The 12244-nt window shown below is 38.3% G+C and overlaps 1 protein-coding gene and 1 pseudogene across 8 annotated transcripts in view; one reads left to right on the top strand and one right to left on the bottom strand.

Moving 5' to 3' along the window:
* Positions 1 to 12244, top strand: part of SIK3 (SIK family kinase 3) — a 253728-nt gene that overhangs the window by 117811 nt on the left and 123673 nt on the right. The window lies entirely within an intron of this gene.
* LOC309808708 (small ribosomal subunit protein eS1-like) lies at positions 1157 to 2155 on the bottom strand (annotated as a pseudogene). The gene is made up of 2 exons: positions 1982 to 2155; positions 1157 to 1768 (listed from the first exon to the last, which is right to left on the bottom strand). The product of its transcript is annotated as a small ribosomal subunit protein eS1-like (transcript).

Raw genomic sequence — 12244 nt, 5'->3', positions numbered from 1 at the left:
ATGTGAATTCTGAGGCTAAGTCATAGAAATGCCACACACCTTCCTTTCTCTCTTGGGATGCTCATTCTTGGAACCCATCACCATGCTGTGAAAAAGCCCATGCAGTCCATGGAGAGACCGATGTGGAGATGAACTGAGGCCTAAGCTGCCAGCTGCCAGCCAATGCTAATTTACCAGCCTTGTGAGAAGCCTCTGGAAACTGGATCCTCCAACTTCCTGTCAAGCAGACCTAGGTGGTGCCACATGGAACAGAAACAAGCTGTCCTTTCTGAGCCCTGGGCAGATTGCAAATTTATGAGCAAAATAAGTGATTGTTGTTGTTTGAATACACAAAGTTCTGGAGAGGTTTGTTATACAGTGTTAGATAACTAAAACATCAGTGGTAATCCTTAGTCTTGTAAAAACTATAGATGTTTAAAGAAATAAAAGAGGGGATTAAAATTACGGTATGGTGAAGAGACTCAAAATTGTTGAGGAAGGTGTGAAAGAAGAGCTCAGTCTCAGCAGAACTTCTAGAAATAAAAAACAGATGACGGGGGCTTCCCTGGTGGCACAGTGATTAAGAATCTGCCTGCCAATGCAGGGGACATGGGTTCACTCCCTGGTCCGGGAAGATCCCACATGCTGTGGAACAGCGAAGCCCGTGCGCCACAACTACTGAGCCTGCGCTCTAGAGCCTGCGAGCCACAACTATTGAGCCTACGTGCCACAACTACTGAAGCCCGCATGCCTATTGCCCATGCTCCGCAACAAGAGAAGCCATCGCAATGAGAAGCCTGCGCACTGCAGCAAAGAGCAGCCTCCGCTCTCTGCAACTAGAGAAAGCCCACGTGCAGCAACAAAGACCCAACGCAGCCAAAAATCAATAAATAAATTTAAAGGAAAAAAAAGACAAAACACAATGGAAAGATGATATAGATTGGATAGAATTCAAGAGTGAAGTGGAAGATAGATCTGAAGAAAATTTCTGAAATTTAGTACAGAGAAAGAAGAGATGGGACATATGAGGTTTAGTGGCACAGAGAATAAGATACCACATATGTCTGATTTAGCAGTTATCAAACTTTTTGATAATTAGGACTTCTTACGCTCTTAAAAATTATTGAGAACCCAAAATTGCTTTCTTTCCCCACAAATCGGATTTTTTCTCTGAATCTTAAACATATTCTTGGATTGATGGCTCATTTCCACCAGCCCGTTCAACTTTAGCATTTGTCTCATCCCCAGTGGCTTTTCCAGAACTACCACCTTCACCATGAAGCTCAAACTTAGTCCCAGTTCATACTTAGACTTCTTCAGCCTTTTTACTTTTCTCACAAAGACATCATGGAGTGGATAAATAGATTGGCAAGCCTTTTCTGTCTTTTCCAATGCTGTCTGGAATCAATTTATTGACCACTTTTTCCAAGTCATTTGTCTGCACCTCTCAGGTCATGATTACTACCATCGTCTTCCAAGTTTGGTGGACCTGTTGATGCTCAGTGTAAGAGGTCTTCTGCATCAGAGTGTTGTGTTTTTAAATAAAACCAACACAGAATCGACGAAGCAAGTAACCACTGGTAGTGTTGACATCAACATGAGCTTCAATCATGGTCTGCCATTTTGACCACGGAGCACATTTTGTCATGGCTAAGATCCATTCCATGGAAGTTAGTCAGGCAGTTTTTGCCTTGAACATCCTCAGTAATTAGCTTGACTTTTCAAAATGCGACTTCAGCCTTCTGCAGATCAGCAAGGCTCACTTCAAAAATACTACCCTTGGGCTTCCCTGGTGGCGCAGTGGTTGAGAGTCCACCTTCTGTTGCAGGGGATGCGGGTTCGTGCCCCGGTCCGGGAGGATCCTACATGCCACGGAGCGGCTGGGCCCGTGAGCCATGGCCGCTGGGCCTGCACGTCCGGAGCCTGTGCTCCGCAACGGGAGAGGCCACAACAGTGAGAGGCCCGTGTACCGCAAAAATAAATAAATAAATAAACAAAATACTACCCTTGAAGCCATCAAAAGTGATTTTCATTCCTTGAGTTCTTGTAACTAGTGGTTTTCCAATATTTCTTAGAGTCAGCATACTGGTGCTTTTATGTCATACCAAGTTTTCTTAGGAAATGCATCAACCACTTTCTTCTTGACTCCCATTTTGCTGCCTTTTGTAAGACGCTTGTTCTTTTTTTTTTTTTACAGTAGGAAAAAATCACTTATAATATGCTTTTATCACCTTCAAATAGTCTAGGTAATTTGCGCTAGACTAAAAGTGAGGCCTCCTAGAAGGGCGCTTGTTCTTGGCGACCGCCATGGTGCTGCTCATAGAGCCAAAAGGGCCAAGTTGCTTTTTCGTATGTGGGTTACACTTATAATTTGGAGACGTTTCTGCATATCTGTTATAGTTCAATAAAAAATTTACTTAAAAAAAGACACCATAAAGAGAGTGAAAAAATAAGCCACAACTTGAGTGAAGATGTACTGACAAAGTTCATCTAGAATATAAAAGAACTTTTCAAATTAAAAAAAAAAGAAATTAGGAAAGTCGTGAACAAGTTTATTTCACAGAGGCAGAAATAAATGGTCTGTGAACATATGAAAAGATCCTCAACCTTTTCAGTAATCAAGGAAATGCAAATTAAAACAGTGAGGAACTCTTTGCTCCCCACCACTCACCAGACTGGGAAAAATGAGAAATAACAGGTGTTGGTGATGATATGGAACAGTGGGAACAGTCCCACTGTTGGATATGACCATTTTGGAAAACAATTTGGCTTTACTTATTGGTTCCTAAATATATACCCTAGTGAAACTTTTGTATTCATGGCCCTGGAGACAAGTATAAGAATATTTAAAATACTGTTCATAATAGCTAAAAATGCAAACAACCTAAATGTCCAGCAACTGTAAAGCAATAATAATAAAGATGGTATATTTGTAAAAGGATGACTATTTAGCATAAATATTGTGAATTAGGTACCACTGCATGCATCTTCATGGAGGAATATTACAAATACATTATAAGGATCAAAAAAGGCAGTTAATTTTTAAAAAAAGGCAGTTAACAATGATCAGTCTGATTCTCTTGATATAAAATTTAAAAACCGGCAAATCTAAATAATATGTTGTTTGGTGATACATATAGGGTAAAATTGTAAAGAAAAGCAAAGGAACGATAATATAAATTTTAGGATAGTGATTGTCTTGGGATAGGGACTAGAATAGAAAAGCACATAAGGAACTGTGGTTTGTATGTGACGTATTTCACAATAAAAATTTCTATGAGCATATTGTTAAAAAGAACCCCAGAGTGATTCTTTTTCTAAGGAAAGATTTGGTAATGCAAAATACTAGTTCTTAATTAATCTTTTGGTAGGTGTTCTTACATATAAAATCCTCCGGTAAATATATTTTGAATTTATTTTTCACGGTTTCTTCATGTCAACCTTGCTAAGTAGGGAGCATGACTAGGAAAAAGATGAAACAAGGAGGATTTATCCACAAGTTCAAGTTCAGGGGTTGTAGCCTTAGAATGAGAAATTAGACCTCTTATCCTACCTGTCTTAAAGTTGACTTACTATTTTTAAAAACAAAAGACTGTTCTTAGTTTATGTTTTTGGTAAGCAGCAGAGGCACTCTTTTGCCTCTACCCCTAGCCTGAGTCTGCTGTTTTTAAAAATCTCCATGCATTGACATCTCTTCCTTTTCTGAAGGAATGCTAAAGCCAATAATTACACACAGACCTGACCTACTTTGGAGGAACCAGAGGACAAAGAAACCCTCACTTTTCTTTATCCTTTTTTGGTTAAAAAGCAGAGATTTGGGGAGGTGAGGGCCAGAACTTCCTATATCTATCCTTCTTTGAAGAGTCTAACACAGTTTGTCCCTGTTTCATATATTAGAAGTTTTCCCGTGTGTGTTGTCTGTAGACTAATGGACTTAATGCTAATGAATCCTTTGCATATCTGCTGATCTAGAAGTGTTTGGCCCTTTCCCAAGAAAATAGGAGGAAAGAATTTATTGATTTTTTAAAAAATTGTCTTATTTTATGTATTTGATTTTGTAAGCACCTCAGTCCTTTCTTTTTTAAAAGAAGTAGTTAGGATCTAACATACACACTTACGTTAATGAATGAATTAATTGGAATAAAAATTTGGAGTAGTCATCCCCTTTAGTAATTGTTGTGGTTGCCTAGTAACTGTTACTCCAGTTCTTTCTTAGTTCTATTTCTCTGTTGTTATTTTGCTAAGTTGGTAGGTTATTTTCATCTCAATTTTTAATATTTGCTTTATCAATTGACCTTTTAAAAAATAATTTTAAAAGTTCCCCCTAAATCACAAGCAGAAATCTTTTTGGTTTGGTTCATTAATAGTTGCTATTAATAATTAATAGTTGCTAAATAATTATAAACAGTTGCTCTGGGTTCTGGGTCCTAGGTCCTGTGTTGGGTGCTTGAGACTTTACAAAACCCATTGTTTTGTGTAATTAACATCAACCTTGAGAGAGTAAGGTGAATATCAACATCTAGAATATCAAGAACTAGGAGACAAGGCAGTATATGTAAGGACAGATCAGTGGAATAGGTTCAGGAGTCCAGAAGTAAAAGCCAAATGTGGCCATTCGACTTTTGACAGAGTGCCAAGACAATTAAATGGAGAAAGAATAGTTTTTTCAACAAATGATGGTGGGACAACTGGATATCCACATGCAAAAGAGTGAAGTTGGACACCTGCTTTACACCATACACAAAAATTAGCTGAAAATGGATCATAGATATAAATGTAAGAGCTAAAACTGTAAAACCCTGAGAAGAAAACATGGGAGTAAATCTTTGTGATCTGGAGTTAGGCAGTGGTTTCTTAGGTATGACACCAAAAGCACAAGGGACAAAAGAAAAAACAGATTAAATTGAACCACATCAAAATTAGAAACTTTTGTGCTGTACACAATACCATCAAAAAAGTGAAAGACAAATCACAGAATGAAGAGAAAGTATTTGCAAATCATATATCTGATAAGGGATTTGTATTGAGAATATATAAAGAACTCTTACAACTCAATAATAAAAAGACAACCTAATTAAAAAATGAACAGAGAGGGTATACAGCTGGCCGATAAACACATAAAAAGATGCTCAACATTATTAGTCATTAGGAAAATGAGAATTAAAACCACAATGAAATATCACTTCATACCCATCAGGATGGCTATAATTAAAAAAAGATGGACAATAACAAGTATTGGTGAGAAATTAGAACCTTCTCCTGCATTACTGATAGGAATGTAAAATAATGTAGCCTCTTTGTCATTTCCTAACTAGAAGAAGGATAGTGCCATTTATAGAAATTGGGAAATGAGAAATAGGGATAATGATATTGGATTTTGTACAGTTGAATTAAAGATGTCTCTGGGACATTCAGGTGTTATGGTACCCACTGCTTAAAACTTTTTAATCATAGCTTTCAGGATAAAGTCCTCCAAATCACTTTCTTTCCTAGGGCCTATGAGGCCCTCCTGAGTCTGGTCTTCCTTCTCTACTCTGTTCTAAGCACACTCGTTTTCTTTCAGTCTTTGTTTGCCATGCTACCTCTATTTTGGGACCTTTGAACATTCCTCCCCCCAGTTAACGCCTGTTCATCTATCAGAGCTCAGTTAAGTATCGCTTCCTCATGGGAGTCACTGCCGACTCCCCAGTCCAGGTAGGAGCAGCACACATTTTTATTTCATGGTTTCTGTGGGTCAGGAGACCCTCTGCTCAGGGTCTCATAAAGCTGTAATCAAGGTGTTGGGTGGGTTGCATTCTTATCTGGAGGCCCCAGTGGGGAAGAACCCACTCCAAAGACCATTCAGGCTACTGGTAGAGTTTATTTTTTTGTGGCTTTATGACTGACTTTTTGCTGGCTGTTGGCTGGAGGCTGCCCGCAGGTTCTAGAGAGGTGGCCTACAGTTCTTTGAGACCATTTACAGTTCCTTTTCTTGGGAGCTTCTCAAACATGGCCACTTGCTTCATCAGGACTTCCAGCTTGATGGAGGGGAGAGAAGAGATTACACAAAATCGTGAATGAATGTATGGTGTGTGCAATCACTGGAGGTTAGTCACCTTAGGGTCTGTCTGCTACATCTTATGACTTCTGTAGAGAATATTTAATTTTGAGTAGGTCTGCACCCAGTGAGTCTTTTTTTTTTTTTTTTTTTTCCGGTATGCGGGCCTCTCACTGTTGTGGCCTCTCCTGTTGCGGAGCACAGGCTCTGGACGCGCAGGCTCCAGATGTGCAGGCTCAGCGGCCATGGCTCACGGGCCTAGCCGCTCCGCGGCATCTGGGATCTTCCCAGACTGGGTCACGAACCCGTGTCCCCTGCGTCGGCAGGTGGACTCTCAACCACTGCACCACCAGGGAAGCCCCAGTGAGTCTGTTTTGATGAAAGCTAGTCACAGAGTACATCCCAAATATCAGCTTAACCTGGTGGAGCTGGTTGTAGTGAAAAGAACAAACCTTGTAATAATTGGCATTATGTTAAATGAAGGAAGGTAGAGGTGTTCGTGAGCATACCAGCAGAAGATGAAGAAAGAAGTTGGAGGAGAGGTGAAGTACTGTGATGTATTTTCCCGGTTTCAAAATTTTGCTGACTTCTGATTCTGTTATTCATTCCTTTGTTAGTCAGTTTACTATGTTTATATTTAAGAACTCCTTATCATAAAATCTAGTTTTGAGAGGCAGCAAAACATGTGTGTAGTTAAGGGTTCAGGTTCTAGAGCTCAGCTGCTTGGGTTCAAATTCTGCCTCTGCTATTTAGTACCATATAGCCTGGGCAAATTACTTGGTTGGTTTGTGCGTCAGTTTTAAATGGGAATGATAGTAGTACCTACTTCACAGGGTTGTTGTGAAGACTGAGTTAATGCCTATAATTATTGTTATTTTTTTCAAGTGTGACAACTGTTCCATAGTTATGTTTTAAGAGAGTGAATCCTTTTAGAGGTACATACTGAAATATTTACAAATGAAATGATATGGCAGTTGGGATTTTGGAGGAAATTGGTAGAGGTATAGATGAAACAAGATCGACCATGAGTTAATAATTGTTGAAGCTGATTGATGATTTAATTGTATTACTGTCTACTTTTATATATATTTGAATTTTTTTATAATAAAAAGTAAAAAGTAACTGCCTTGGCACATATTAAGTGCTTAATAAATTTAAAGCTATTTTTATTATGTTTAATATGTTGGGATTAACTTGTCTAAAACACAAAGAAAAAATATAAAACAAACTTGACACTTCAATTTTCTCATTTGTAAGATTCTTTTTATAGATGGAAACTATCAAATTTCGATAAGATTCTTAGACTTGGATTTTTGGTTTCTATATTGACATCTTCCTAATTTGGTTATAATTTATGGCTTAATTAGTTTGATTTAATTGTGGCCTGCATCACATTCCATTTAATTTAGACTACCACTGTTTGTTCTGTAAGTGGAATGGAAGTTAATAATATTATTGATTATCAGTGTTCTTAGTCTTAGTGGTAGGAGATATTGATTTTACCAATAGAGAAAATATTAGCAGCAAAAATGCCAAGGCTTTCGAGGTAGACAGTGGTGTTATGCTTCAACATATTTAATTGCTGTTTAAGTAAGAAAGGTAATACTTAATAGCTTACTCACTGAGGTTATCTCAAATGTGTTAAATACATCTTTCTGCTTAAATATCATCCTATATTATATAGCACTATAAAACTAGATGGCTTAAATATTTTAGTTGTTCAAGATTGAGAACTGTTTAGTGATTCTGATTCATTTTATCTGAATGAACCTTGGAACTTAAAAAAATAAAATAAAAATGTAAAAGAAGCAACACCAAAGTCTCTCAGAGTTCTGCTTAGGAATTGGCATGGTGAGACCTTGTCTTGATAACTCTGCTTGCAAGTCACTTACGGTCACACCTTTTATTTAGTAGATAAGGACCTTGAGGACTATAGAGGTAAGGTGATATGCCCAAGGTCACAAATGTTTCTAGATCTCACCTCTTACTCCAGTTCTCTTTTTGCTGTCCCAGTGATTTCTGAATTGTTCTCCAGAGCCCTAGGGTTCTGAAAATTTTTGTCTGTCTCTGAACCTCTTACCCAGAGTTAACCAGAGCAGGTGCTTCTCCCACTACTCATCTTACGTATTGGAGCTTCTATGAGATTTTGTTCAGAGGGAGAAAGATTCTGCTACGGTATGTGTTAGTTCTTATGTCTTTCCCACCAGGACTCTTTATTCTGTGCCATCTTCTACTCAGAAAAGTACATTTGATTTATTGGAATTTTCTTTGACTTTGTTTCAAAGATTGCCAGTATGATCTCTAAAGAAATCTGTGACCCAGAGATCTCAGGAAAATTCAAAAGGACCTTTAAACAGGGAGGGATAGGGCTTCCCTGGTGGCATAGTGGTTAAAAATCTGCCTGCCAATGCAGGAGACATGGGTTCGATCCCTGGCCCAGGAAGATCCCACACGCCGTGGAGCAACTAAGCCCATGTGCCACAACTACTGAGCCTGCGCTCTAGAGCCCGTGAGCCACAGTTACTGAGCCCATGTGCCACAGCTACTGAAGCCTGAGTGCATAGAGCCTGTGCTCCACAACAAGAGAAGCCACTGCAGTGAGAAGCCCGTGCAACACAGTGAGGAGTAGCCCCCGCTCACTGCAACTAGAGAAAGCCCGCGCAGCAAAGACCCAATGCAGCCAAAAATAAAATGAATAAAAATAAAATAAATTAGTTTAAAAAATAGGGAGGGATAATTACTTTTAGAGTGAAGTTATTATCAATTAACATTTTATTTTCTTTTCCCCCGCTCTCTATTCTCCCTTCATTTCTCATCTCATAAATCTCATTCCTTGTTATTTTTTTGGATGATGTTTCTCATGGTCTGTTACTTTTCTAAAAAGATATTTATGCAAATATGTCTGTCTTAAATGAAACTATTTCTGATGTCTGGAGGTTCTTTTGGGTCCCTTTGGCAGTGAATTAGGAGTCATATCCATTTGCTTAAAAACAGTATCGTCATAAGATCAAAGAGGGCCCAGTAGACAGTGTAATAAATAGGTTAGTTTTTGCTTAAATTGTGGATGCTTTTACTGATTTTTTTAAAAACCATCACTGTTATTAACTATACTTAATATTTTAGTGAATTAATACATAATTATGGTCACTTATTTAAAAGTAAAATCCTTGCTGGTACTTCTAGTAGCTTTTTAGAATTCTAGACTTGTACTGTCCTGTCCATTTAGGACTGTTATAGAAAGTCGGAATTCAGGATGCATGTGATCCTTTTACAGGAAAGGACGAACCATCTTATTAAATGTTAACTGTGATATGAAGTACATACTCCATGTAGTTGTGTTTTTACATTTAATGTGGGTACAATAATGTTAACATACATGTGTGATATGTATCGGGTTGGCCAAAATGTTCATTCAGTTTTAAGTAAAAATAAAAGTCATTTTCACCAAGAACTGTATTGAACAATGTATTCACTAACCAAACAAACTTTTTGGCCAATCTAATAGCAATAATCCATATAATAATCAGCTATATTTTGCTGAAACCGTTTTTCAAATTTTTTTCTATGGCAGTGTTGTTTATCAACATTCCTCCTCCTGCCTTTAAAATAAATATCAGAAATTTGAGAATTAATTAATGTTGCAGTTAGACTATCCAGGCGAGTGATTTAAGTCACTTAAACTTCACTGTTCAGCACATGAGACACAGACATTCATTATGGAAATAAAATCTGTTTGGTTTGAAAATGTGATGACTACTTAATAAAAGGAACTCATTGAAGTCGGAATAAATGCAAAAAGCCACCACACAAAAATATTCCCATTTTGGTGGAATCCCAAGGGGGCATTTCCTGCCAGCACTTATGGTTTGCAGCTGGGATTAGGAAAGCCCCTCAGAAGGTACTTGGTGCAGTGTTCCTGATTGGTACAGGGAAGCTGGCCCTAACCCTGGGCTGCTGCAGGGAAGACAGACAGCCCAGTGTTATAACCATTCAGACTAGAAATGCCTGGCTTGACAAAGATGTACATCTTGACAATTAGCTCACAGTACTGACATCTAAGGATGCATGACAGGTAAGAGTTTCAGAAGTAGTGAGGGTAAGATGCTTATCTGATAATGGAGATTGCTCCCTATTTTCCCCTAGTCTTCGTTACAAAATAATTGGGAGATGCAAAGAGATGAGGAATTTAGAATGGTTTTTCAACTGTTAGTGTGTTCCCTTGGTTCAATCAACCTCCTGCTACTGCAGGCTATGTTATTAGGCTTTGGGGGCATATTAATATAATTTAAAACAATTTAAAATATGAACTGTTGCTGACTTTGTTCACTGGGAACAACACTACCATTCATTGTAAGGTTAGCAAGATACTCAGTGTAATAAATCTCCATTGGGGAAGTTTAAGAAAGTTATGCCGTGCCAGTTGAGTTTAGCTCTCTTTCCAGCTGGTGATTTTAAAAAGCTTTGAGTGTTCTAGGTGCCACATCTAAATGTGCCTATCGGTACACAGACTCCTTGACAAATGCTGTTCTTGGGAAGAGCACAATCTTTCTGTGAGTCTGTGTTATTTTTACCTACGAGCTGGCACTCCAGGAAGGAGTAGCATGTACTTCATTAAGAAAATTCATCTTGAAATCCATTCAGCTTTCTGCTTCCTTCTGACCTCACAATCCAGGCCATTGCCAAGTTCTTTACTCACATGTCCAGTCTTTCTTCTCTGGCACGAAAATTTCATCTTTCATAGCTTAATTTCCTACCATAACTTTAAATTTCTCCTTGGACTAACTGCTGTTCTCTGTTTTTCTTTTATTTCAAAACATTTCTGTAACAGTTAGTATTGTTTCATTATACCATTTGCTTTGGTAGCCACTTTAAACTATTAGGACTTCCTTGTTAAACCATTTAGCTCTTACCCTTTTCCTCCCCATTTCTCTATGCTTTTCTGCCCAATCCCTCCTCTCTTCTCAAAGCTCCTGTTTGCCCTCCAATCTTCTTTGGGCCTCTCCCTCTTTCCTGCCCTTCCTTTAAATTCTTCCTTTAAAAAAGGCTTCAGGGCATCCTTTTAAATAGCTCCCTTAGAATTAAGCCGTCAGTCTCCATCTAAATCCCCCTCTTAGACTTCTGAGATTTGGTCAGTCCAAAATAAACACCTGAAAATGGAATGGGGATTGATATTTTGTAAGTAATTCTAACCTTACCTTCGTGTTTTTTATCAACTCCATCCTCTTCTCCTATCCCCCCCCATCCCTTTTTAAATATCTTTTTGTTCAGTTCATTTAAGTGGTAAACCTACAGGCCAGGAGTTGATCTAATGTTCTGTAAAGCATACAAAGTATTGTTGGCACCATGTAAATGTTAAGATAACAACAACAATAATGTCAGTTAGACTGAGGGAGTTGCCCATTGTGTTAGAGACACTCCTAGGACTTCTGTTTTCTGAGACGGTAAATGTTAACCAGATGGGAATTACTGGAACTGAGAAGTTATTTTCTTTTTTGCCTTAAAAATGTCCCTTCTATGCCTTGAATTCCAAGTCGTCACCAGAAAATTTTCATTTATTAATTAGGCGCGATATACCGTGTTCCACCTTAGAAATACTTCCAAGAATAATGCATGTTTCATGGTATATTTTGTCACTGCAGGTGAGCTCTCAATTCTCTATGCCCCAGACATTGTGCATGCATGAACTATTTTATTTTCCCTGTTCAGTACAGCCCAAACAGAAGAATAGGAAAATAAAAATCTAAAAAACCTAAAGACCTGCTAGATATTTTAAACAATAGTTGAATCTTGTTTTTTCTTTTTCTTTTATTTAAAACTATCGTTGACTCTTGAACAACACGGGGATTAATCCACATAAAACTTACAGTTGGCCCTCCACATCCCTGATTCCTCTTGAACAACACGGGGATTAATCCACATAAAACTTACAGTTGGCCCTCCACATCCCTGATTCCTCCACATCTGTGGAGTCAACCAGCCATGGGCTGTGTAGTACGGTCGTGTTTACTATCAAGAAAAATCCGTGTATAAGTGGGCCCTAGCAGTTCAAACCCACATTGTTCAGGGTCAACTGTATTTCCTTTGGGGTTCATTGAGAGCTGATTGACCATTATCGTTGGTGGTCATGTTGAACCCTCCTGTCTGAAGTTGGCTAGAATCCTAACATCTCAGTCATTCCTTAGGCTTGACAGCTGCATATTTTCCCAAAAACAGTTATGATGGTAGGTA

The sequence above is a fragment of the Mesoplodon mirus genome (genome assembly GCF_964341445.2).
Source record: "Mesoplodon mirus genome assembly, chromosome: 7".
Taxonomy (NCBI): domain Eukaryota; kingdom Metazoa; phylum Chordata; class Mammalia; order Artiodactyla; family Ziphiidae; genus Mesoplodon; species Mesoplodon mirus.
Note: the sequence above shows the minus strand (reverse complement) of the source record. Positions and strands in the feature narration are given on the sequence as shown.